The sequence below is a fragment of the Canis lupus genome, chromosome 25, assembly GCF_003254725.2.
Source record: "Canis lupus dingo isolate Sandy chromosome 25, ASM325472v2, whole genome shotgun sequence".
NCBI classification, from domain to species: Eukaryota; Metazoa; Chordata; class Mammalia; order Carnivora; family Canidae; genus Canis; species Canis lupus.
This window is the reverse complement of record NC_064267.1, coordinates 5,856,431-5,879,085: the sequence shown is the minus strand read 5'-3', so window position 1 is coordinate 5,879,085 and position 22,655 is coordinate 5,856,431. Positions and strand designations below refer to the sequence as shown.

The window sequence follows — 22,655 nt, the reverse complement described above, 5'->3', positions numbered from 1 at the left end:
TGTGTTCCCTCGCCATAAATAAAGGATTCTAAAAGTACAAGGTCCTTTTATCCTCAGGTCCTCTCACATTACTGGGAAGGCTTAGAGGTGGATGTCTAGTCAAAGTACCCAGTGCATAGGATCTTCACTGCCACTTCATGCTGTTCTCATCTGTCTCCAAGGCTCTTTCTTTGCCTAGCTATCAAGAAGTTTCTGTGCAAATCAAGGCCACAGAGCATCCAGGCTAAAAGCATACAGACTCAGGCTTAGATTTGACTCCCATGTCCCTAAGAGAAAGCTCTTAATTTCTATAAATCTCAGATTCTTTATCATTAACATGGGAGTTTATTAAGAGTAACAATCTCAGATGATTGTTTAACCTTGAAACTATAAAATGCACTTGTAAAGTGGCTGGCAGATAATACTAGTTATCATTGCTAGCTATTGTTATTAATATTAGTATATTTGACCAAAATTCACACCCAGTTGAAATCATGAAACAAATCTAAGATCTTTGCTCTGAAAATTGGCAATTCCTCACCAGTGTAATAAAAACTTTTATTCCAAATGTCACCACATAAGGCTTATAATTGACCTTGTACGTAATGTAACTTTTGGCATACATTTAAGTTTGCTGTATGTTTTTTCTAATATTAATGTAGATATATCAACTTGCTTTAGATTTACTATTTGCTTAGTATTATCTTTTTCTACTTTTCTTCCATTGTTTACGAGCCCTTTTGTTATATCTCTTTAAATAACATATTCTAGATTTTTGAAATCCAATCTAAAAATCTATTTTCTAATTATACATTTAAGCCATCTGCACCTATTTTATTTAAAAGCTGTAATTGGGAAGATGGCAGAAGAGTAGGGTCCCCAAGTCACCTGTCCCCACCAACTTACCTACATAACTTTCAAATCATCCTGAAAACCTATGAATTCAGCCTGGGATTTAAAGCGAGAACAGCTGGAATGCTACAGAGAGAAGAGTTTGTGTTCCTAACAAGGTAGAATGACAGAAAAATGAAAGAAAGGAAAGAAAGAAAGAAAGAAAAAAGAAAAGAAAGAAAGAAAGAAAGAAAGAAGAAGAAAGAAAGAAAGAAAGAAAGAAAGAAAGAAAGAAAGAAAGAAAGAAAGAAAGAAAGAAAGAAGAAAGAAAGAATCCAGTGGGGGAGCGCCCCCGCGAGGAGCCAGGCTAAGGCGGGGGTGAAAGCCCCTGGGACAGGAGAGCCCAGCCCGGGAGAAGCAGGAGCTTTAAAAATCTGCACCAGATTCTTCCCGGAGGGAAAGGTGCTCAGCAGTGAACTCGGGCAGAACCGAAGGACGGGCAGTGGGGCCCCCAGGTTCTGGGGTCACTAACAGAGGAAGTGCGCCCCGGGGGGGGAGCACCGCACACCGCAGGCTGATCTCAGGAAAGGGCTGGAGCATGGCCCAGCAGGGCCTCGGCAGCAGCTCAGGTGGTGGCTCCCGCGGAGGGGGCTGCGCAGCCCAGGAGCGTGATTCCAGCGGCAGGCCCCGGAACCCAGGGCGCCAAGGGACACAGCCCAGGATCCTGCGCTCCCTCGGGACAGGCGGAGATGGAAGGGCACAGGACAGCAAGGATGCTCCTGCCACCCGGAGCCCCGAGCTATGCAGGTCAGCGTCCCCCGCCCCCAGGAGCATCAGGCCCCTGCGGACTGGGAGCTGCAGTAATTACTGCGGGAGCTGACTCCAGGGCTGGAGAGCTGGTGGCTGCCAGTGGCGTTCCTCCTGGTGTCACCCTGTGTCTGGGACCGAGCAGGGCTGCCAGGGAACAGAGGTCTCACAGGATAAACAGCTCCCACTGAGCCGTGCACCTGGCAGGGGGAAGGGCAGCTCCCCCAGGTGCACACCTGAGTCTCAGAACAGCAGGCCCCTCCCCCAGAAGACCAGTTGGAAGGATATGGGAAGAGCAAGTTCTTGACCGAGCAGCCCTGGAAAGCTCCAGGGGAAGTCGGGAAGTCCAAGGATTTACAGTATATAGAACTAGAGGATACACCTCCTCCTGTTTTGTTTTGTTTTGTTTTTTCTTTTGGTTTCTTTGTTTTTTCTTTTTTTTTTTCTTCCTTTTTCCAGTACAACTCGTTTTTAGCCACTCTGCACTGAGCAAAATGATTAGAAAGAAGAACTCACTACAAAAGAAAGAATCAGAAACAGTACCCTCTCCCACAGAATTACAGAATTTGGATTACAATTCAATGTCAGAAAGCCAATTCAGAAGCACAATTATTAAGCTACTGGTGGCTCTGGAAAAAAACATAAAGGATTCAAGAGACTTCATGACTGCAAAATTTAGATCTAATCAGGCTGAAAATAAAAATCAATTAAATGAGATGCGATCCAAACTGGAGGTCCTAACAATGAAGGTTAATGAGGTAGAAGAACAAGTGAGTGACACAGAAGACAAGTTGATGGCAAGGAAGGAAACTGAGGAAAAAAGAGAAAAACAATTAAAAGACAATGAGGAAAGGTTAAGGGAAATAAATGACGGACTCAGAAGGAAAAATCTATGTTTAATTGGGGTTTCAGAGGGCGCCAAGAGGGACAAAGGACCAGAAAGTGTATATGAACAAATCATAGCTGAGAACTTCCCTAACTTGAGGAGGGAAAAAGGCATACAGATCCAGGAGATAGAGAGGTCCCCCCCCCTAAAATCAATAAAAACCGTTCAACACCTCCACATTTAATAATGAAATTTGCAAATTCCAAAGATAAAGAGAAAATCCTTAAAGCACCAAGAGACAAGAGATCCCTAACTTATATGGGGAGAAATATTAGATTAACAGCAGACCTTTCCACAGAGACCTGGCAGGCCAGAAAGGTATATTCGGGGTCCTAAATGAGAAGAACATGCAGCCAAGAATACTTTATCCAGCAAAGCGGGCATTCAGGATAGAAGGAGAGATAAAGAGCTTCCAAGATAGGCAGAAACTGAAAGAATATGTGACCACCAAACCAACTCTGCAAGAAATGTTAAGGGGGACTCTGTAAAAGAAAAAGTCCAAAGAAACAATCCACAAAAACAGGGACTGAATAGGTATTATGATGACACTAAATTCATATCTTTCAATAGTAACTCTGAACATGAATGGGCTTAATGATCCCATCAAAAGGCACAGGGTTTCAGACTGCATAAAAAAGCAAGACCCATCTATTTGCTCTCTATAAGAGACTCATTTTAGACCTAAGGACACCTACAGCCTGAAAATAAAAGGTTGGAGAACCATTTACCATTCAAATGGTCCTCAAGAGAAAGCAGGGGTAGCCATCCTCATATCAGATAAATTAAAGTTTATCCCAAAGACTGTAGTAAGAGATGAAGAGGGACACCATATCATACTTAAAGGATCTATCCAACAAGAGGACTTAACAATCATGAATATTTATGCCCCTAATGTGGGACCTGCCAAGTATATCAATCAATTAATATCCAAAGTTAAGACATACTTAGATAATAATAATACACTTATACTGGGAGACTTCAACACGGTGCTTTCTGCAAATGACAGATATCCTAAGCACAATATCTCCAAAGAAACAAGAGCTTTAAATAACACACTGGATGAGATGGATTTCACAGATACTTACAGAACTTTACATCCAAACGCAACTGAATACACATTCTTCAAGTGCACATGGAACTTTCTCCAGAATAGACCACATACTGGGTCACAAATCAGATCTCAACCAATACCAAAAGATTGGGATTGTCCCCTGCATATTCAGACCATAATGCTTTGAAACTTGAACTCAATCACAAGAAGAAATTTGGAAAAAATTCAAACACATGGAGATTAAAGAGCCTCCTACTAAAAGATGAAAGGGTCAACCTGGAAATTAGAGAAGACTTAAAAAGATTCATGGAAACTAATGGGAATGAAGATACAACCATTCAAAATCTTTGGGATACAGCAAAAGCAGTCCTGAGAGAGAAATACATCGCAAGACAAGCATCCATCAAAAAACTGGAAAAAAAACAAATACACAACTAATCTTGCACCTAAAGGAAATGGAGAAAGAACAGCAAATAAAACCTACACCCAGCAGAAGAAGAGAGTTAATAAAGATTTGAGCAGAACTCAGTGAAATAGAGACCAGAAGAATTTAGAACAGATCAACAAAACCAGGAGTTGGTTCTTTGAAAGAATTAATAGGATAGATAAACCATTAGCCAGCCTTATTAAAAACAAGAGAAAAGACTCTAATGGAATCATGAATAAAAAAGGAGAGATCACAAACAATACAAGGAAATACAAATGATTTTAAAAACATATTATGAGCAGCTCTATGCCAATAAATAAGGCAATCTGGAAGAAATGGACGCATTTCTGGAAAACCACAAAATGCCAAAACTGGAACAGGAAGAAATAGAAAACCTGAACAGGCCAATAACCAGGGAAGAAATTGAAGCAGTCATCAACAACCTCCCAAGACACAAAAGTCCAGGGCCAGATGGCTTCCCAGGGGAATTCTATCAAACGTTTAAAGAAGAAACAATACATATTCTACTAAAGCTGTTCTGAAATATAGAAAGGGATGGAATACTTCCAAACTCATTGTATCATGCCAGCATCACCTTAATTCCAAAACCAGACAAAGACCCCACCAAAAAGGAGAATTAGAGACCAATATCCCTGATGAACATGGATGCAAAAATTCTCAACAAGATACTAGCCAATAGGATCCAACAATACATTAAGAAGATTATTCACCATGACCAAGTGGGATTTATCCCTGGGATACAAGGTTGGTTCAACACTCCTAAAGTAATCAATGTGCTAAAACATATTAACAAGAGAAAAAAACAAGAACCATATAATCCTCTCAATAGATGCAAAGAAAGCATTTGACAAAATACAGCATCCATTCCTGATCAAAACTCTTCAATGTAGGGATAGAGGGAACATTCCTCAGCATCTTAAAAGCCATCTACAAAAAGCCCACAGCAAATATCATTCTCAATGGGGAAACACTGAGAGCCTTTCCCCTAAGATCAGAAACACGACAGGGATGTCCACTCTCACCAGCGCTATTCAACATAGTACTAGAAGTCCTAGCCTCAGCAATCAGTCAACAAAAAGAAATAAAAGGCATTCAAATTGGCAAAGAAGTCAAACTCTCGGGATCCCTGGGTGGCGCAGCGGTTTGGCGCCTGCCTTTGGCCCAGGGCGCGATCCTGGAGACCAGGGATCGAATCCCACGTCGGGCTCCCGGTGCATGGAGCCTGCTTTTCCCTCTGCCTATGTCTCTCCCTCTCTCTCTCTCTCTCTCTGTGTGACTATCATAAATAAATAAATATTAAAAAAAAAAGAAGTCAAACTCTCCTTCTTTGCAGATTAGATGATACTGTACATAGAAAACCCAAAAGACTCCACCCCAAGATTGCTAGAACTCATACAGCAATTTGGTAGTGTGGCAGGATACAAAATCAATGCCCAGAAATCAGTGGCATTTCTATACACTAACAATGACACCAAAGAAAGAGAAATTAAGGAGTCAATCCCACTTACAATTTCACCCAAAAGCATAAGATACCTAGGAATAAACCTAACCAAAGAGGTAAAGGATCCATATGCTAAAAACTACAGAACAGTTCTGAAAGAAACTGAGGAAGACATAAAGATGGAAAAATCTTCCATGCTCATGGATTGGAAGAATTAATATTGTAAAAATGTCAATGCTACCCAGGACAATTTATACGTTCAATGCAATCCCTATCAAAATACCATGGACTTTTTTCAGAGAGTGGGAACAAATCATCTTAAGATTTGTGTGGAATCAGAAAAGACCCCGAATAGCCAGGGGAATTTTAAAAAAGAAAACCATATCTGGGGGCATCACAATGCCAGATTTCAGGTTGTACTACAAAGCTGTGATCATCAAGACAGTGTGGTACTGGCACAAAAACAGACACATAGATTAATGGAACAGAAGAGAGAACCCAGAAATGGGCCCTCTACTCTATGGTCAACTGATATTCAACAAAGCAGGAAAGACTATCCACTGGAAAAAGGACAGTCTCCAATAAATGGTGCTGGAAGATTGGACATCCACATGCAGAAGAATGAAACTAGACCACTCTCTTACACCAGACACAAAGATAAACTCAAAATGGCAGAAAGATCTAAATGTGAGACAAGAATCCATCAAAATCCTACAGGAGAACACAGGCAACACCCTTTTGAACTTGGCCACAGCAACTTTTTGCAAGTTACATCTATGAAGGCAAGGGAGACAAAAGCAAAAATGAATTATTGGGACTTAATCAAGATAAAAAGCTTCTGCACAGCAAAATAAACAGTCAACAAAACTACAAGACAACCTACAGAGTGGGAGAAGATATTTACAAATGACATATCAGATAAAGGGCTGGTATCCAAGATCTATAAAGAACTTAATAAACTCAACAGCAAAGAAACAAACAATCCAATCATGAAATGGGCAGAAGACATGAACAGACATTTCACCAAAGAAGACATACACATGGCCCAGAAACACATGAGAAAATGCTCCGCATCACTTGCCGTCAGGGAAATACAAATCAAAACCACAAGGAGATACCACCTCACACCAGTGAGAATGGTGACAATTAACAAGACAGGAAACAACCAATGTTGGAGAGGATGTGGGGAAAGGGGGACACTCTTGCACTTTTGGTGGGAATGTGAACTGGTGCAGCCACTCTGGAAAACTGTGTGGAGGTTCCTCAAAGAGTTAAAAATAGAACTGCTCTATGACCCAGCAATTGCACTGCTGGGGATTTACCCCAAGGATACAGATGCAGTGAAACACGGGGACACCTGCACCCCGATGTTTCTAGCAGCAATGTCCACAATAGCCAAACTGTGGAAGGAACCTCAGTGTCCATCGAAAGATGAATGGATAAAGCAGCTGTGGTCTCTGTATACAATGGAATATTACTCAGCCATTAGAAACGACAAATACCCACCATTTGCTTCAGCGTGGATGGAACTGGAGGGTATTATGCTGAGTGAAGTAAGTCAATCAGAGAAGGACAAACATTACATGGTCTCATTCATTTGGGGAATATAACGAATAGTGAAAGGGATTATAGGGAAAGGAAAGAAAATGAGTGGGAAATATCAGTGAGGGTAACAGAACATTAGAGACTCCTAACTCTGGGAAATGAGCAAGAGGTAGTGGAAGGGAGGTGGGCGGGGGGATGGGGTGACTGGGTAATGGGCACTGAGATGGGCCCTTGATGGGATGACCACTGGGTGTTATTCTATATGTTGGCAAATTGAACTCCAATTAAAAAAATTTTAAAAATAAATAAAAGCTGTAATTGGGATTAGTTTCCACCACCTTATTTAGTGCTTTCAATTTACCATATTTTTTGTTTTCTTACCTTTTCTGCCTTCTATCAATTATGTTTTCTTTAATCCTTTTTTACTTTCTCATGGCTTAGAAATTATATAATCTATTTATGAAAGATTACCTTTAAACTTTTAGTTTGCATACTTGGCCTAACAAAATATAAATTGGATCATTCTCTTCCTCCAGAACATACCTTTTCCTCTGTCTTACACACTATTTTATTGGTATCTTAACACCTTGCTTCTTTTTTCTCTCAGATTAATAACTATAGATAATAATTTGTACTGCCAATGCTTACACCAATTTATTTACTCATTGTTGGTTCTTATCTAGAAGTCCTTTCTCTGGATTCAATTGTTTTCTTCATGAAGTCCATTCTTTAGTAGTTCATTTCTGATCCTCTTGACATTACAGCCTAATTCTTTGTTGCCAATACCAGCATCATCACCCAAAGTAGCTACTCCTTCAACTCATGAACTTATGGTCTGGTTTCCCAATCCATCTCTGATCTTGGCAACTGGAGAATTTCATTTCTGTCTTGCAATCTCAGCCATGCTTTTAAAATAATGTTTTTATACTACTTTCTGCATTTCGAGGTATTAATAATTGAGGTCTAGTTTGATGTGATCAGAAGTCATTGCTCATATATTGTGTAATAGCTGGTAGGCCACAGCTGTCAGAGATGTAAAGATGGAAATAAAATAGTTTGGCCCCCAAGGAGCTTATTATCTATCAGAGATAGTGATAAATCAGATATGTGCACTAAAGTTTTCTAGATCCTACACATGCTGTAATTAAGAGATCCCATACTAGATTGAGCTTCTTAATAAATATGTTGTCTTAATTATCTTCCAATCCCAGTATCCAGGAAAGTATTAGCAGATAGAAGGTGCCCAATCAGCATTTGTTGCCTTAATATATGAATGAATTATACAAATCCACCAATCTTTACACCGTTGCTTATTCCCACTTTATGAAATAAAATACAATTTATGAAAAGATGTTTATCACTTTCTAATGACAAATGAAATTTTTATAAAGGTTTTATTTGAAAGCTGTTTAATTTTTTTTTGTACTACTAATAATTGAGTCCTCACTCTGTATCAGGCATTAGACTCTGAACTTTCCAAGTATTAGCTTATTTGAACCTGAAAATAACCCTATAAGGTAGAGTTTTGTGGCAAAGCCTGGTTTGCACATTTGAAGCTATATTGTAAACTAATTTAAATTAGTCTGACTATAGCTTTTTCTCTTCAGTACTATGTATGTACACACTTATCAGACTACAATTTAAGCAGTAATTTCCAACTAGTAATTATCCTTGTTTTTACTACTATGGTCTATGTTTGTAGAATTTAGCCCATTTACAATTTGATTACTGTCTTACTGATTGATTAATTGCCACTGGACTAGAAGACTTACCTCATTTCCAATGACTATACACAAGACTGATTTTACTGCCACTATGTTGCTCTTAAAGTGCACAGCTAAATCTCACTTAGATCTGTGACCTATCTCTCATCCATAGCTTCTTTTTCCAATTACCTTGTAGCTAGGAATGGCACAGGCACCTACTGCAATTAGCAATCCCAAGCACTAACAAAAAAAAAAAAAAAAATCAAACCCTTAATAATAATCTAGAATTCTAGAATTTAGCCAGGAACCAAATTTTAGTATGTTGCTTGGTAGAATCTGTTTTCAAGAATTGGGCCTGTATTAGCCAATACATTTTCATGTCACCTTCATTATTCTCCATGGGTTCTGAAAATAATTATTAATAGTTGTTGTGGAATTCTGTCTGAAGTTAATTTCAGTACCCAAATAAATCATTTTTCAATCATCAAAAATGTTGAAATTGTTCCAAGAGGCTAGACGTCACTTTATTCTCATGACCTTAAATGTCCTTTACTGATAATTGTTCTGTGTTTCTCAGCTTGAATTTTGTCTCTTTGGCAGAGAAAATGGAAACAAAATAAGAGTTGAAGTTGCACAAAGGCATGATCTATGGTTGCCATCCTCATAGTAATAGTATTTTATGTTCACTCAGCAAATATTTATCCAGCACCCAATATGTTCCAAGCAATATTCCAGGAGCCACAGATAGAATTGTAGACAAAATGGACACAAATTCCAGATTTCATGGTACTTACACTGTGATGGTATGTAACATGAATGATCTTTTGCTACTCTGAACTCTCTGGGACCCCAGCAAACCTTTCCAGTCCATTCCCACCTGCTCCTGCCACCTCTATCACTACCACCAGCAGACACACAGACACAGACACACATGATCCTAAGACTCATCAGACTGCAGACTGTCAATGGTTTTGGATCCAATCATGCATTTTCCTGCCTCTATGCCTTTACTGTGGGCATCACTTCTACTAGAAGGGCCTTCAACTTCAGTACTACCACTAATGCAAACCTGTTCATTATCTTTACCTCCAGGCCATCTTTATTCATCCTAATGATGAAGGATACTTGGAAGAAAGACTGGCAAGGACAAGGGGCTGCCCAACCCTAAGAGAAAACCACCCTTAAAAGGATTTTATACCACCCTGGAAGGAACCATCCACCCTTCCCCAAGTGATAGGTAGATGCTAAAAATCTGATTGGATGACAGGTGCATGGAGAGTTAATCAGACTAAAACAGCCCATAAAACCCCCTAGACTTAGAAACTCTAGTGGCAACCCTCTCAGATCCCTTCCCTCTTTGGGAGCTTTGTACTTCTTCATTCTTCAAAGTGGTGTGACCAAGAACTCCAGGCAATAAAGGAAAAGAAATCCTGTAACACTAATATAGGTCTTCCTTCATGCTATCTCATTATACTTTGGATGATAGTGATAGCATCTTTCATAATCAGCCTGGCATTGTGGTGACTTGTGTATGGAGATATACCCCTACTCGACTGTGAGAAACAGTCAAAACCTGTGGTTAACAAACTCTTTTCCCTTTTCCATCTTCAAATACCACATGAACCCTAAACAGCACTACACACAGAATATGTTGTCAATAATACTTGGTAATTTGTACAATTATGTCATCTTCTCTGTTGTATAACTTAATTTTTATTTATTTTTCAGTTATTTATTTATTTATTCAAAAGATGTAGTTAGTACCTACTAGATGCCAATCATTCTCTCAAGAAACTGGGGATACATGAGTGAGAAAACCAGACAATAGTATTTTTAATCTCATTTTGGAATTATTTAAGTTAGAGTCCATGAAAAATCACCTGTCAGTAAGGACTAACAAGGGACTGGGGCATATCATTAAAGTGGCAGGGTTTCTTATGGAGATTGTTAAGTGTAGTGGACTTTCTGTCTTGAGGTATCTGAATGAACTCTTCCCTGGAGGCAGGGGGATGGAGGGTTTCATTTCATAATGTTCCCCCCTTCAGGTCTTTGGTTTTGTGAATTAATATGCATAAAGGCAAACAACCCAGTGAGTCTATTCTCCCCTCAGCCTTAGTTATTCATTCGAACAATGATGCCAGTGAAAGGTTTCTATAACAATCATTACTTGTGGGAATTATAGTAGGTTTAAGACTTCCATTGGCCCTTTAGATCTCATCTAAAGTAATCTATTTTTCTCGGAGCTGAAAGAGTTTAACAACCTGGAAAGGTCAATTCTCTAAAAAGGATCTCAACAATATCTGGATTGCCAGCATTTTGTGAGAAGGGAAGATACAAGACGATTTTATAAGGAAAAAAAAAATCCTTGAATAGCAGAAAATTCAGATTATCCTTTTAGACCCCCCAGAATAGTTCCCTGAGAATGTCAGAAGGCTTGGCCAAACTGTAAATGTACAAAACAGACCATAGGAAAGCCTGAGATCATAAAATGGTCACTCCTAAAAAAACCCTGCTGGGAAAGTGGTGGTTGGGTTTTCGGTAGCCCCTGCTAAGTAGAATCTTTAATGCTTTTAAAACCTTTGGTGCTAAGATATCATAAAGATGAAGAGAGGCTGAATCACCAAATAAAGGACTCGACATTTAAGTTCTTCTTTATGCATCAACAACCAAGTTCATATGCCCTCTGCTGTCTTGTCCTCCCTCTTTCCCTCCCTCTCCACTTATTTGCCTCCTCCAACCCCAGGCAGGGGTGCCTAGGACTGGGTCTCCAGAGAGCCCTTTCTTAGGCTGACTTGACCATCTGTAATAATTACAGTCCTAGAGTTTCACCATTCATACTTCTGTACCCTCTCTAGAGCCCTAGTGTTATTTTTCCAACTGCATGACTTCAAATGGCCTTTATTTCACCGTTGCCAAAGTCAGAGGAATTAGCTGCTTTTGACCAATGCTTTTTGCCAGGCAGACACCTAACTGAAAGGTTGAACAGAATGATCTTTCTGTTTATACCACAGAATTTCCACAACAAAGCTGTTTAATTTTTTTTTGTACTACTAATAATTGAGTCTCCTGAATCCTGAAAGTCAGTCCTGACTGGGAAAAGAAATACAAATATGAGTTAATAAAACTGTGTTTATCTGAGCTGCTGAAGAGTAAGTGCACAATTGAAGAAACTCTAGCATTCCCCAGATTCCAGAAAGACCAGTTCTTCCCCAGCTGCTTAAGGATCTACCCTGCTCCATCTCAGACATGCATTTGGGATGTGGAAACACCTTTTCGCCTCTACATCAAGCACAGACTGTCATTCTCCCAGAAGATTGAGCAGCTAGAAGGTCAAAGCCATCCCAGAACAAAATATTCCACTCAAGTTTCTATCTTTATCTGGGCCATTGGGCAGTCAGCCCAGCCGTGAAAGAAATGTAGCTGCCCTGGGATGAGGCAAGGAATTCCATCAAAAAGGATTATAGGAGAAATGAACTATGGGGGAGATATTGTGTTTAGGGCCCCTGGCTGAAGGAAGAACAAGATCTGCAATGAGAAGAGGGGCCACTCCCAGAAGCCCTCAGGCTTTCATTTATTTTAATAGGATTTCAGTGGAGCCGGGCCTTAGTCTTGGGTTGGTTTGTCACTTATGATAACCCATTCTTCACCATATATTCAAATATTTCCCTTAGATTCATTGACATTTGGGGAACATGATTTTATACTCCTTTCACTTAACACTTATTCAAGGCTTATAGTGCAACAGGCACTATCTACTCTGGACTTTAAGTTTTTCCTTGAAACCAGACAGGCAGGGACCTATCTCTCAAGGAGCTTTGCATTTTTGTTGGGGAACATTGAAAAGAAGCAAAGAAACAAAGATATTAATAAGGTGATCTCATATTTTTCATGGATAAAGAAAATAACATAGAGCTAGGTGATAGAGTGGAATAAATGTGACAATTTTTTTGTTTGTACTTGTTTTTATTGTTTTGTTTTTTTCTTTAGAGATGAGAGATAAGGACAGGTTCTGCTAAGATGACTTTGAACTTGGATGTCAACAATAGGAGCAGCCATCAAAGACATCCTGGGTAAAAGACTGTAATGGAGGATGCAAGAAGTAGAATATCTAAAAATGGAGCTAGAACTTGGAATTTAAATACAAAGAAAAAATAGACTTATGAAAATGGACAGAAAACCTTAACATTTCATAAAAATGGCCACTCTAAAAAGGTAGAATATGTAAGAAATTAAATATTTCAAATCTAAAATTTTACAGATATAAAGTCCATGATTTTCATATATATTATGAAATAATAATAATAATATAATATTATTATTATTACATCTCATATGCACATATATCTCAAAACCCATTTTGCCAAAATTTATGTGTTTTTAAAAATAAAATTAATTATATTTCATAGCTCACTTCTGTTTTCATATTAAAAATATCATAACAACAAAGAGACACTAGTCACCAAATTTAAAAACCTGAGATGATCTTGCCTATACCAGGATACTGGCTTTAAGAGTAAACCTCCAGATGTCAGTGGATCTTTACAGAGGCAAATGCAACCTTAATCCTGAAGGAGTTCAAATTTTGTCAGGATGTTTGCATTCTCATAAAAAGATATCAGGGCAGCCCAGGTGGCTCAGCAGTTTAGTGCCACCTTCAGCCCAGGGCTTGATCCTGGAGACCCGAGATCAAGTCCCACATCAGGCTCCCTGCATAGAGCCTGCTTCTCCTTCTGCCTGTGTCTCTGCCTCTCTCTCTGTGTGTGTCTCTCATGAATAAATAAATAAAATCTTAAAAAACAAATAAAAATAAAAAGATATCATTAAAGGGGAGCCTCGGTAGCTCAGTCAGTTAAGGGTACAATTCCTAATCTCAGCTCAGGTTGTGAGTTCAAGCTCCTCATTGGGCTCCATCCTGGGCGTGGAACCATCATTAAAAAAAAAAAAAAAAAAGCAAGACATGATGGCTATAAGTGATGTAAGTGAGACATAAATGAAGTTTACTGAAAGCATCAGGATATGGTGATTCATTCCAAAAGAATTTGACAAAGGCATAAAAAAGGTATTTAATGGGGTACTATTCAAAGCCCATGGAGAATGATCTCATTGAAAACTGCAAATCTATTGCTCTGGTAAAACACGAGGAGAAATGACCACAATTGTTTCTAAAGGAACTTTGGATGCTCTGATTCTTTTTTTTTTTTTTTTTTTAAGATTTTATTTATTCATGAGAGACATAGAGAGAGAGGCAGAGACACAGGCAGAGGGAAAAGCAGACTTCTCACAAGTACCCTGATGTGGGTCTCAATCCCAGGACAGGGATCATGTCCTGAGCCAAAGGCAGACGCTCAACCACTGAGCCACTCAGGTGTCCCTGGATGCTCTGATTCTAAAAATATATCTATTAAATTTTTTTCTATTTGACATTTAAAGATGGATTTTAAAATCTTATTTGTAAAATAAGCACAAATAACAAAGTTGATTTTTATTGTACATATTCTTTCATTTATTCAATGTATATTTATTGAGAGTCTTCTTGGTATTTGGTAATATAAAAGAAGGAAAGAAGGATATACCTTTTCTTTAATTTGCTTCTGGTGTATCTGGGAAGACAGAGCAAATGTTGTAAATGCAGAACTTGTAAAACAAAACACTGTGAGTCAGTGACAAAATGAATGATATACATCAATGTTCACTCCAAGTTTTCACATGAGACTAAGTGTGAAGTTTAATCAATGGCAGCTTATCCAGTTAATTTGACACCAATTTGGGATGCCTGGATGGCTCAGTGGTTGAGCGTCTGCCTTTGGCTCAGGTCGTGATCCTGAGGTCCTGGGATTGAGTCCACATCGGGATCCCTGCATGGAGCCTGCTTCTCCCTATGCCTCTGTCTCTGCCTCTCTCTCTCTATGTCTCTCATGAATAAATAAATAAAATCTAAAATAATAATAACAATTTGACACCAATTTAATGAGATGCATAATATTTTTCTACATGACAAAGCATAAATACTAAGTAACCACGTAAATGACTGCTCTCTAAATTTTTTAAATATAAGCAAATAAAACTTTTTAAATCACTTTTCTGTTCTAACTTTTTAAAGTCTTCAACATCTGTAGTCAGTGTTGACAACTCCCTGATAGTTCGCTTGGCCACACAGACACACTGAAAAACTCATGTGCTCTAGATTATAAGTCAAATTGTACTACCAACATTGAAGGAACTCTTCTCTATGAGTTCTTTTTTCACCTGACCTTAGGACGCAGTTTGCTCTTGAATTCCCTGCACCTGTACCCCAACACCAGAGCTAGCACCATTCTCTCAGACCCTTGCCCTGCTGTTGAAGTGGTACAGATGGTAGCCACTTCCCTGTGCAGGAAAGCTGGATCAGAGCAGACTTGAGCCTCAGTGATGTGGGCTCCAACCTACTGCTGAGCTTGGATGAAGCCAGGACTACCTAAGCACAAACAATGCAGTCTTCAGCAGCTGAAGATGCTGACGAGGCTATGGAACCAAATTTACCAGCCCTGGGGAGAGGCTAAAAGAGGCATGACCTCTGTGTTAATGTGCTAGGGCTGCCATCACCAAATGCCAGAGACTGGGGGGGCTTAGACAACAGAAATTTATGTTTCATAGTTCTGGAGTCTGGGAGTCTAACATGCAGCTCCAGCAGGGTTTGGATTCTGGTGAGAGTTCTGTCCCTGGCTTACAGATAGCTGCCTTTCATTGCAGTCCCCACATGGTCTTTCCTCCTGAGCACAGCTAAGAGAAAGAGGAAAAGAGAGAGAGAGAATAGCCATCAACTCTATTGGATTAGATCCACTTCCCTTTATGGTCTTGTTTAATTACCTCCTAAAGTCCCATCTCCAAATACAGTCATATTGAGGATTAGGGCTTCAACATAAAAATTTTGGGAAGACAGAATTCAGTCCTTGGCTGGCTTATATTTCAAGGAAAATACATTCCCCCTTTTGCTTTACTCTCCTGCACTACTAACCATCCTTCTCTCCACACCATCCATGCTCTGTGTGCCTGAGACTCTGCTTAAAAACTGTACCTGGTCAATGTTATAAATCGGTATGAATGAGCTGAAATCTAATTCCTCCAGGTTTTACTAGGGAAGAAAAGAATACATCAGAAATTGGGGTATCTGAACTGAAATAGATACCTCTAAGTCATGAAAAATATAAAAAGATTAGGTTTTGAAGACAATTTTCTGTATTTCACGCCAAATTGCAGTACCCACCTGTTTTACACCTGCCATGGATAAACATTGAGACAGTGGAGCAACAATATCAAAATGATCTGGATTGGGGTGCCTGGGTGGTTCAGTTGGTTGAGTTGGTTGACTCTTAATTTAGGCTCAAATCATGATATCATGGGTCATAGGATCAAGTCTTGCATGGGGCTCTGGGATCAATGGGGAGTCTGCTTCTCTCCTTACCTTCTCCCTCTGCCTCTCTGCTCTCTCTAACATAAATAAATCTTTTTTTTTTTTTTTTTTTTTTTTTTAAGGAGGGTCTGAATTGCTGGGTACTCCCATGGAGGGCAAGCAGCCTGGAGAGGAAATATCCTACCAGCAGCAACATTTTCATGAGCTTTACAGGTTAAACCACAGAAATTAGAAGTAAATTTTGTTACGAACCAAAAAAATTTCTAATTGTTTGCTATTACAAGTTAGCTTAGCCTATCCTGATTAATACAGGGACTAGAAGACTCAGTAGGATGATACATTTCTTTTTTTTTTTTTTAATTTTTATTTATTTATGATAGTCACAGAGAGAGAGAGAGAGGCAGAGACACAGGCAGAGGGAGAAGCAGGCTCCATGCACCGGGAGCCCGACGTGGGATTCGATCCCGGGTCTCCAGGATCACGCCCTGGGCCAAAGGCAGGTGCCAAACCACTGCGCCACCCAGGGATCCGGATGATACATTTCTGATAAGAATGTAATAAGGGAAAAAATCTAATTTGGGAGAGACTATTTTATGTTTCAGTACAAAAATATCAGATTCCATGAAAAAGGAAGAGAAAAACCGTAAAGGAAAATGACATAATATATAAAGATAACAGGATGAGAAAAACCAGGGACATGTTGAGATAAGAAAGGATTCTAATAAAATTTAAATTAGATACTGAAATTAAAATTCAACATGCTCTCCCACAAAGTAGGGGGATAATGAACCAAGAGGCAAATAAATGAACAAAAAGAAAGAGAACATGGTAAATGTGAAAATCAAAGAATAGAGAATCAATGAACAGAATGAATAAACAGAGACATAACTGAAGAAAATGTGTCTCAGTCAAAACTTTTTAAAAAGTAAGTTCCCAAATCAAAAGAATTTGCCAATTGATGATGCATTTAGATAAATCTCAAAATATTCTAAGTAAAAGGATTTTTAAAGTACCATAGCATTGACCTGTTTCCAAACTGTGCTTTGGCTAGAAATGAGGAACCAAAATATTTACTGCTAAAAGGCCTGTAAATCTATCAGAAAGGGTCCTTTCATATGTATTTCTCCATCTTTCCTAGTAACTAATCAACACAACTGAACAGTTTTCACTCTAGAGTTCTTTCCTTTGGTCTGACTTGGCAGAGAATTGATGACAAGGTGGAACACCTGACCTATGCACTGACAGAAATGCAGTTCCTTCTCTGCCTCCTCACTTCTCCACCTCCCACTCTATTCCTAGCACTTCCTCCTTTCTACCTAGATGTCCTTCTTTTTTTAGTATAGGGTATCTGGCCTCAATTTTGTAATTACTTTATGGTGTATCATTATTTCTCATTGCATATCATTATTTTTTCATTGTAATCAATGGAATCATCCAGAAGACTTATCTCCCAGGAAATAGGAGAACTTTCCTGGGTGTTCAGCTTTCTTCTTGGGACAGTTTATCATTGTGTGATGTAATGTTGGGTCTCCTTATACATGGTTATTATGTGTGACCATCATTCTCCATCAGTTCTTCCTTTACCTAGGAAGGTATGGTTTCTATACTTTTCTGGACCTCTGGTTTATTCCCAGTGCTTTTCACCCATCTTTCATTATTTATAAGCTAGGAAAAATATCTGTACTGTATAGGGAAGTTTATGCATAAGAGATAAAACAGACGTATGATACATGTGGACAAAATTATGCAAATGGTAAAAAATTAAATGGGCCTCAGAGCTCTCATTGGCCATATGAAATGCTAGCTGGTAATAGAGCAATATATGTGAAACCACTGAGAGGAAAATGTCATGAGCCAAGACTCTTATGTTCAGCCAAATTACTCATGTGCAAAAAAGCAAATAGTCCCTGTCATATAACTTTTTAAGAAAAACTTTTTAATATAATTCATTTGACCAAAAAAATGTTCAAAAAATTAAGAACCTCCAAATAGAAATGTCATATAGGCTATAAGCTAGTTAAACAAAGTTTAGTCTCCATAACTTTTGTAAAAATGGTTAGTTATAAAGCAAAATGTAAATATAAAAATTTTTCCTGAGTAAAATATGTGGTACAAAATTTAATCTTAGGTTCAATACCCAGATTAGGTTAGCAAAGACCAGGCAATTGCTGGGGTAGAGACAGAATAACTGACCACACATTTTTTTCATTTTACACATGGGAACCCAAAAGATACCATTTTCTTGATTTTACATAATCAGAAAAATATAAGGGTGCACTGTTGTACTGTTTACTTATTTATTTTTGCTCATTAGTGATAAGATTTAAAAGACTGACTTATTGCATATTGAAACTTAGAACAGAAATGATAGGTAAAGGAATTTTTATTTGAAACTACATTCTTTGGGATCCCTGGGTGGCGCAGCGGTTTAGCGCCGGCTTTTGGCCCGGGGCGCGATCCTGGAGACCCCAGATCGAATCCCACGTCGGGCTCCCGGTGCATGGATCCTGCTTCTCCCTCTGCCTGTGTCTCTGCCTCTCTCTCTCTCTCTCTCTGTGACTATCATAAATAAATAAAAATTAAAAAGAAAACTTTTAAAAGAAACTACATTCTTCTGACCTCTGGGTATTTCCCATCTCTCCCTCATCTTTTTGATGACCCCATCCCTATCTCAGAACTACTTCTTCCTCCTGAATCTTTCAGCTTCCATTATATACCCACAGAATCAGCTTCACTCTGTGCTTTTTTCTTCATCATTCACCTGGGAAAATAACTTTTCTGCCGACACAGCCCTTCCTCTCCCCTAAGCTTCTTGGTTGACAATCTTCCTCATATTGCATGTATTAACAGGTTGTCTACCTGTCCTTCTAGAATAAAAGGCACACAGCACCCAGCGAAATTGCCCATTTCTCCCAGGCACTTAATACAGAGCAGTAATAAGCAATACTCCACTCACCTGTTTCTGCACCTGTTTCCTATTTCTCCCAAGCTGCTCTGATCTTTCTCTAGCTCCTGATATAACATATCCTTAGAAGGGATCCTTCCAACAATTAACGCTCCCCATCCTACCTCCTCACACTAATAAAAGCAAAAAACAGAATAATGCTAACAGTGAACAACAACAGCCAAAGGAAACCCAAAGTAGCATGCTGGTCATATTTTCTATCTGGATTATAGTGTCTATTTGCCTAGACCATTATTTCTCCCAGGCCTAATGCCTAGAGGTATGTGCTAATTTGCCAAGCTGCTTTAATATTTAGTGAGGAGCCACAGCCGACCAATAATTTTTAATAGCTTGTCCTCTATTGATTTCAACCCACACATTAAAGAGCCTAATAAAAATTTTAAAAGGATAGGTGAAGGGACATAAGGACAACAGAAAGTTAATAGCCTTGTCCACCTTCATTTGAAGAGAACAAGAGGATTATTTCAACTTCTATGCAGTTTGTATATTAAGACAATTGCTGCTTGCAAACATCTTTCAGCAATGTTTTTTTTTTTTTTTTTAAGATGAGCTTACATAATACATAAGTTCTTTAACTGACATGGTTGTATTCCTCAGCAAACTCTAAAATAAGTAATTTCTGATGAGGAATAGATGGGCTTGTTTTATAAATCTGAAACCCTTGTGGGCATAGCAATGAAATTTAAAATGAAAAATAATTCCCAACAAATGAATGACACTTTTGGTGTTGACTTCACCACCGTCACCACAGCCACCACTACCATCACCCCAACTATCTGATTCAACATGGGGCTGCAACAGGTAAAGCAAAAGCCTTAAAACTCAAGGAATGTATTTGCAGTTCTTGAAGCTCCAGGCCTGAGACTTCAAGACAAGGTCTATGCTCATCTCTGGTATTGACTTGGGAAAAAGTAACTGAGGTAGCCAATACTCATCATTTTGGAAAGAAAGGATTCACTCTGAAGCAGCCTTCTAATTTAGTACAGGAAACAAGTACCATATTTCTTTTGGATTATAGATAGGGAGTCTTCCTCTGAGATGGACATAGATTTAAGTCCTCCCTCAAGCAAGAAGCTCTCCATGAAATCCCCACAATCAAGGACAGGCCCTGTCCTTCAAAAACCATAAGCTTAAGCCTCAGGGATCAAGCAAAAGCCCTGAAGACAGTTGGCTCAAAGTTTAAATCAAAGTTCTTCTACAACTGCCACTGGGCAAGTTATTTAAAACCACTCTTTGTATTTTTTTCTTAACTAAAAAATAGATTTAATAGATTATATGAAAAAGTAAAGATAGTATATTAAGTCACTTTGGACATAGTAGAAACATTTTATTACATCATGTGCTATGTGCTAAATTAGTGCTTTACACAGAAAAGTCTCAATGATTTTAGAGGGAAGTAGTCACTACAGCTTGGGAAGGAAAAGGAAAGACTCATAAGTACAGTGACCATATCATTTCTCTGCCAAAATGGGACACGTTTGAATGACAAAGAGGGAGACAAGAGACATGAACTGTGCATGTTCCAGACCATCCGAGAGGTATGGTCAGCAGACATTTGATTTAAGTTTGAAGAGAGAATGGAAATGAAATGCCAGGAATACCGTGAGATGCAAAGGCTTCATGCCATGTAGGGTTTTTATGAACTGTAGCTAAAGAAGCCTGATCAGGGTGGCTCAGTTTGTTAAGTGTCCAGCTCTTGGTTTCCACTCACATCATGATCTCATGGTCATGAGATTGAGTCCCACATCAGGCTCCACAGTGGGTGTGGAGACTGCCTAAGAGTCTCACTCCCCTGCCCCTCCCCCACTCGCTCTCTCTTTCTTAAAAAAGAAAAAAAAAGAAGCCTGGTCAGTCCTTATTAAAGAATTCTTTTGAAAGCATAGTGTATGATAAGGATAGAGGTAGACAGAAGAAGGATTTAAGTGGCAAAATATTTTAAATGCTAAAATAACAACTTTGCTATTATCTCTTTGAACATAAAGAGCCATCGGAAGTATTGGTGGAGAATAGCAAAATGCAAAAATAGTATATTCAGGTCAATTTAGAAGAATGCCTAAAGCAAGAAATATTCGGAAGAAAATTTGAGAGAGTCATAACTAATTATGAAGAAATAAGAGGAAACTGAACAGGATTTCATGAGTTGAAAGCTATTTGATAGAAAGAAAAAGCCAACACTGGTGATAAAAACTGATGACACATTATGTGTCACATAATTTTTAGAAGTATCTCAACATGAAGAATAAAATACAGAAGAGATTTCATCCTTGCTAATTTGTATTCACTGAGAAGTTCTCAGCAGGTGATAGTATCATCTTAGATGAAGATGCTTTACAAGATGCATCCCTGGGACCTTGACTTTGTAATTTACATTGAACAACCATTGGAGAAGTAAGCTAATCCTGGACTTAGGCCTAAGAGTCCAGTTGGTCAAGTGATCTAAGACCATATATCAAGGCCATGAAAAGCTACATAAGAAAGAGAAAAGTCAAGCTTAATTATGGATATAAGTAGGGTAGGAAGGGCAAGATTCTATCTGGGAAATCAGATAATGGAAATGAGGGACCTAGACAAGGACTTTGGGAAAAAGATCTCTGGGCCAAGAGTGAAAAGATATGGGGATTTGCCAACCCAAAATATGCCATTTTGGCACAAGGATTATTTTGAACTGAAGGCAATTGAGAATTAATAGGAAAAGAATTCTCTGCTCTCCCCTTGTCTGCCTAAGTTCAGGGCATAAATTTCACTTTGAACAAAGTGCCTCCCTCTCCAACCCCCTGCTTCCTTTCCCCAACTCCCATTCCAGGTAGAGGGGAGCCATGCTTATCAATGAAGAGGGGGAGTTGACACCAAGAAAGTTTGCATATATGGACCTCATTAAAATAATTTTTATCTTCCATTAGTTTCTCCAATATATCTCCTAGTTATTCTCCACAACTTATTGTCTCATACGGCCCAAATCCTCCTTTTGTTAAAAGGGTGTGTAAGCATTTGAATCTAACCACTTCTTTGTGTTTCATTTCTTTTCTGTAACTCCTGTGCATGAAAAAATTATAAGAAGTATGTTCCTTTCCTCCTACTGATCCATCCTTTCTTACTTAATTTGCAGTCCCTAGGTACAGAACTAAGAGGGTAGAAAAAATTTTTCTTCCTCAACACTCATTTTAACCATGAGAAAATCAAGGAAATTCCTACTTACCTAACTGCAAATCTCTTGCCCTTTCCAATAAGATACACTGGAGTTCCATCCATATTATGCCTCCTGACACAGGTAGGAAATGGTTTCAAAGAATGGATGCCCTTGAAGTCACAGGAGACAAAAGGCTCACCTGGCTGGGTGGGAGGAAAGTAAGTGGAGAACAAGGCAGTTTCTGACTCTGGCAGGATTATTCTAAAGCAATTTCTGCATAATTTCTCTATATGTAAAATCCCTGAAGGCCAACAAATGAGTGGAGACTGAAGTAACTTGATCTACTAATTCTTTTTTTTTTTTTTAATTATCTTTATTGTGCCCTTTCTCTGAGCTAGTATATTGGATATAGCTAGTGCTATATATAGGAAAAAAGCCAGAAATATCACAACTTCAACTCTTGGATCAGCTGGATACAA

General features: G+C 38.8%; 1 long non-coding RNA gene across 3 annotated transcripts in view; it reads right to left on the bottom strand.

Moving 5' to 3' along the window:
• The window catches only part of LOC112669411 (uncharacterized), an 85,580-nt gene that overhangs the window by 11,330 nt on the left and 51,595 nt on the right, over positions 1 to 22,655 (bottom strand). For 2 of the 3 annotated variants that reach the window (XR_007405983.1, XR_003142230.3), the window contains one exon: positions 22,246 to 22,379. The exons of the other annotated variant lie outside the window; for it this stretch is intronic. This is a non-coding gene — a long non-coding RNA (uncharacterized LOC112669411). Of the gene's footprint in view, positions 1 to 22,245; positions 22,380 to 22,655 lie in introns of those variants that run through there. 3 annotated transcript variants of the gene reach the window in all.